Below are 6,011 nucleotides of genomic sequence, written 5' to 3'. Positions count from 1 at the left end.
TATATATATATATATATATATATATATATATATAGATTTAAGAGCCCGTGCGTTACACGGGTACTCCTCAGTTAAATTAATCTAAAATGTCAAAGGTTATAAAATGTTACAGAATGATAATGACAGTATTAAAAGTATATAAATCATAACTATTGAAAATGTTATGGTTGTCATCAAAGATCATATGTATGCCAATCAAGAAATGCTTGCAATGTATTCATTAGTACTATTATGAAATTTTAAACATGGTTGTAGTTTGATAAAGACAATATCACAAGTATTGTTGTGGGTAAACTGCTTAAGTATATTGTTATACTTAAGAGCTCGTGCGTTGCACGAAGGTTTAAAAAGCAACCGAAGACTTAAATTGTTATATCAATTAACGGTATGATAAAAGTACAAACTCGTAACTACCTCTAAATGTTATAATGTTTATTGCAACCAAATTATTAGCAGCATTATAGTACTTATAATGTTTATTGTAACCAAATTATTCACCTATACTAAAGATTTAAGAGCCTGTGCGTTGCACGTCGTCTCAAAATAGTAGTATTCGAACACGTTACAAATTGATACTGATTAACTTATGATACAATTACAATGACGACACCTTTCATTATTTATAACATAAGTATTGAAACAACCAAACACAAGCACACCGCAGCATCGCGCGGTCGAATTAATGGGTGTGCTACACAGATTATTAACGTCTTTATCATGCACACATGTACATAAGTGAGAATTAATACATAAAGCAATAAATATCCATAAGATAACCTCTTTTGTCATACCTATACTCGTTAATAGCTAAAGTCGAAATGACAGTAAACATACATTAGGTATTAATAGTTTTGGTAGTAAACATTGAAAGTACACTGCATCAATGATAAGCATCTTACCTAAGGTTGACATAATAAAATGTATGTTAGCTTCCAGAAATTTACAACATAAATTTCATAACCAAAACTTAGGTCAGGACAAGCAAAACATGAAGAGCATTTTATTGAAATACACTTTAAAATGCCTTCAATCGGGCATACCATTTATCACCTATAGAATTGCGAGGTAGTAAGTTTTATGTCATCAACCTAAAAACCATACACAATCTTATTTCAAAATACAACTTCCTAGGAAGTTAGATAATGCCTAGAATTACTCACACTGTCTTACTGATAAAAACTAATTTGAAAAAGTGAAGCATTAACGTCGTCCATTAATAACAAATTATCATGGTACCACCTGCGCCACATTGCAACATATATGTAAGAAATACATTCGACGTTCTTGTAATCATTTAGGATAAAACTCTATAAATTAGTCAAGTTAGGACTACAAAAAAAAAAAAAAAAAAAAAAAAACTCACATTAGTGGGGTCATGTTTTCCACAACTAAAAAATGCAGTAAAGTAGATTAGAGACTCAACATCCAAATTTATGTCATTGTATGAAACAAAAGAAACAATGAAAACATAACATGTAGAACTGCAAAAGATAACACGCTCAATATCATTTATTTTCTTGTTCGTGTAATGTTTAGTAGAATAGGTAGGATACTGGATACATTGGCTGTATTCTTTAGAAGCATATGTAATGTAATTATTCTTTCTAGATACACGTGACTCACTCGGTTAAAACCTAATACTATAAATACCCACAACAACGCATGCTATTACCCTGTTTCCATATAAAAGGCCTGAATTTATATTGAAGCTTCCACTTCAAATGACTACAACTTCTTCAATCAGGGTTCAAAATTAGCCCACTCGACATTAACACAATTCGCCCACTCGAAAGTAACCCGGGTCAAAATTGTCATCTTGTGTCAAGACTACAAATACGTAAATGGGTCAAAATTATCACCTTTATTTAAGACTACAAATACAACCCAAAAGGCAAAATATTAAGTAAAGAAAATGTGTTTAAGCATTTCAACCATCAAAGCAAAATAACATTGATTGCATTAAGAATCATAACAGTTGGAAACATCTTAAACAACAACGATATATAAACAACAATGAAAACATCAGAACATGGAGAAATATTACATTTAGACATATTTCTCATTGAAGTTGATTAATATTTAATAAGTAGAAATGTAGATTGTGCATATTATTGTATATATATATAATCTTTAAAACTTACATTACTACTGCTTATGTAAAAGTAATATATTCGGTTTCATAAACTGCAAAGACAATGATACCTACCGCAATAAGCATGCCTACATTCTCAAGTCTCTGCCCAACACTGATAGCCGCAGTTGCCTACATTCAGAAGTACGTCTCTGCTCCAAAAGATATACCTATATTATAATTGTAATAAATCATGTAAACCGAAAGTGAAGCAACATACTTTAAGCAAAAATAGATATTTGACAATCTTGAAGCCTAAAATAAGAAAATAGAATACAAAGTATAAAAGGTTGCACACTCATAAAGTGCTTCATAAAGTGTACCAGCAAGCCTTCATAAAGTGCTTATACCGTTGCACACTCGACGGCTTCATCACTACAAATGTGAAATTGAAGTTGAAACACGCCAACATAGGTAAAAGTACGAAAAAGTTGAAACTAAGAATCTATATAATCTATATAATAAATCAAAATCAAAGGTCGATATTGAATGTACATAATTCGATAGCATTATCCCCTGGTGCCATCACCAATCTAGCACCCATCGGCTCAAAAGAACCTCGACAACGGTAATACACTCGAGGGTCATAACCCAATAGCGAAACAATGAGCAGTCACTTACACAACCCAACCCAACCCAACCCGACTTCTAGTGGGTGCATAACACCATTAACTGCAGCAGAAGCAATGGTGGCCCCTTTTGGCATTTTCACAGCTTATATGAATCAATTGTTTGTGTAAGATCTCGTGGGTTACACTATAGTTTAATAGACAATGATAAATACTCAGTTGTAAAATAGTGATGTTAGTATATGGGTCGCGGGAAACACACAGAATGGGTCAAAGGTTTATAGCCTATTGAAACATACAATTTGTCATCCTTAAATGTTTTAGGCTCTAAATGTTTTCTAAAGTTATAAGTTCATTAAACCTCCTAACTTTTCCATGTGTGTATAATCATGTACAAAGAATTCCAGTAGTTAACATATTCTCAATCAATGATGGTGCCAATTCTGTGTCTAGTTCAAACTAATTAAATGAGTTGAGAATAAGAAACCATAATAAAAGAATCAAAAATCCAGAGACAATCAAAACCAAAATCAAATACAATCAATAAACAAAATCAAAGAATCAAAATCATATCAAAGCAAAACAAATAGCAAAAGTACAAGATCAATACCAACAAAGAAACCAACACTTTAATTTTACACGCGATTGATCGTTTGATAGTTTAAAAAAGTAGAAAAATACCAAATCATGATTCACGATTACATATCTTCCAACAATCGTTTTCAAATCAGTTTCAATTGTGCCTTTTTGATTCGAAATCCTTATACGATCTTTGCTACTGAATAAATGTGTGTGTTGGGTGAATCCAAAATCATGAACAATAATCTTCCAACAATCGAAGATCTTCCAAAAATTGTGTTGCCAAGATCGTTTGGCAAATCGATGGAATATGGATCAAAGGAGATGAGATTGTAGAATGTATTAGACGTGAATCATTAGATAGAGGAGGATGCGGTTTTACTGAATTGTTATTTTATCAACCCTAATTTTGAATGTAATTGGTTGCAACAGGTGAATTTCTATTCAATTGAAGAAGGAGAATGAAACGGGTTTAATTATATACCTATATCTAAAAGTCAAACGTCAAATGAATAGTACTACTTCTTTTTTCATTTTTCGCAAACTTAACCCCCGACTTTTATTAAAATACAAATCGCACCCCCACTTTATAACCTTATTAAAATACAAATCGCATCCCCACTTTATACGTATATTTTTCCCAAATTTTACAAACTTAACCCCTAACTTTTATTAAAACACAAATCGAACCCCCACTTTACTAACTTTTTTTTTTACTAATATTCAATTTTCACAAACTTAACCCCCTAACTTTTATTAAAATAGAAATCGAACTCCCACTTTACTAACTTTTTTTTTTTTTAAATAAAACCCGAACGCTAAAAGAAGCAACTTTCACAAAAGGAACAACCCTTCAATGTTAGATGTCGAAAAAAATTCTTTTTTACAAAATAGATCAAGACTTTTTTTTTAACTCGCATTCAAAACGGAGACCCCGGCGCGAAGCGAGGGCTCCACATCTAGTTAACCCTAAAAAGAAATTTTGAAAGTTTCTGTGAATAAATAGGGACAGGTGTTTGATGGACGTAATTAGTGATTTTTTTAATTCAAAATTAGGAGAAAAAGGATTTGCTGAGAATTAATCTGGTTGCGACACGTGTCTGAATTATGTATGAGATTTATATAGATAAAATAAAATAAAATAATAATAAAAAGATATATATATATATATATATATATATATATATATATATATATATATATATATATATATATATATATATATATATTGCACGGGTGTGTAAAAAATCGTGAAAAAATGTAATTTGCAGTTCATATTGGTATATGTAATAGTGATACTAAAAAAATTTGAGAAGTATAAGAATTATTTAAGAGCTCGTGGTGTTGACAAATTTTAAAAATTCTTTTGAGTTTAAGAGCCCGTGGTATTGACAAATTTTAAAAGTTCTTTTGAGTTTAAGAACCCGTGGTGTTGATAAATTTTAAAAGTAATTTTTGATGGTGTTAGTAACTTAATGTGTACAACTTTTTTTCACACCATTAATATCTTTTAATTATATATAAATTATATACTACGTAATATTTATAGAAGATATGAGTACATTAAAAATTTGTCATGTAACATAATGTTAGTTTAAAATCTAAGTTATATTATTTTAAAATTATTATATAAAATTATTTTTTGAATAAAAGTGTAACCCGTGAGTTTAATTTTATAAAAGTTGTTAGTAATTTCAGTAAAATAATGTTACTTGAGAAGTTTTCGTGTATAATTAATATTATAATAATTATATTTGCGTGTTCATAAATATATTAAGGACTTAAACTGTAAATTTTAAATCACTTCCATATTTATTGCTAAAATGAAATGCTCTGTTGGTAATGCATCGAAACTTCGTGTCGAATACCATTTATTGCGTTTGATTCGTAAAATTATTTTTAGTTAAACAGTGATGGTTGGTGGAACCTAACTTTTAAAATTATAAATAAAGATTCCAATAAGTTATGAACGTGTAATTCAAACTACACAGCATACCCATTATATTATATTATATTATATTATATTATACTTACATACTAAACCTCCTCCCATTTTTGTCGTTTCAGTTTTAACGAATTGTCGTTTTGAGTTTGCGTTCACACTACAAATGGTCCTCCAACTTTCGCACAAATTACACAACAACCCCTCCACTTTACACTTTTTCAGGGGTAAAAAACGTAAATTTATAATTTAATTAAAATAAAAAAAACCTTACTCCACCCGAATTTATAACGGGCCCTATCTTCTCGCTCGGTGCGAGTTAAATTTTTCCGAGGCCACCGTTCAACTCGAAAAAATCTCACGAACCCAACGGGACTAACTATATGCAAAACGGACATCGTTAAAAAAACACTAAATAATGGGCCCTATATTCACGCTCGGTGCGAGTTAAATTTTTCCGAGACCACCGTTCAACTCGAAATAATTTTACGAACACAACGCGACTAACTATACGCGAAACGGACATCGTTAAAAAAAATAAATATTTCGGGCTATATTACATACATATATATACATATACAACACGACTAACTATACGCGAAACGGACATCGTATATCCAAATTGGACCGCGCGTCGAATACAACCGCAGCAACGCGCGGTCGGATTTTTTCTAGTTATAAGTTATGAACGTGTTGTAATACTACCACTAATCTACTAATATATAATCCATCTATATATAAGACCATTCCTAGTGGTGACGGTGACGTCAGAGGCAGTTTTTGCGTTTTT

The 6,011-nt window shown here is 30.9% G+C and overlaps 1 long non-coding RNA gene across 1 annotated transcript; it reads right to left on the bottom strand.

Moving 5' to 3' along the window:
* Positions 1 to 2,067: 2,067 nt before the first annotated feature.
* On the bottom strand, positions 2,068 to 3,703 carry LOC139897130 (uncharacterized). Its single transcript, XR_011776447.1, has 3 exons — positions 3,382 to 3,703; positions 2,455 to 2,506; positions 2,068 to 2,301 (listed from the first exon to the last, which is right to left on the bottom strand). It is a non-coding gene; the product is annotated as an uncharacterized lncRNA (long non-coding RNA).
* Positions 3,704 to 6,011: the final 2,308 nt, after the last annotated feature.

The sequence above is a fragment of the Rutidosis leptorrhynchoides genome, chromosome 3 (genome assembly GCF_046630445.1).
Source record: "Rutidosis leptorrhynchoides isolate AG116_Rl617_1_P2 chromosome 3, CSIRO_AGI_Rlap_v1, whole genome shotgun sequence".
NCBI lineage: Eukaryota > Viridiplantae > Streptophyta > Magnoliopsida > Asterales > Asteraceae > Rutidosis > Rutidosis leptorrhynchoides.
This window is presented reverse-complemented; position numbering and strand designations above follow the sequence as displayed.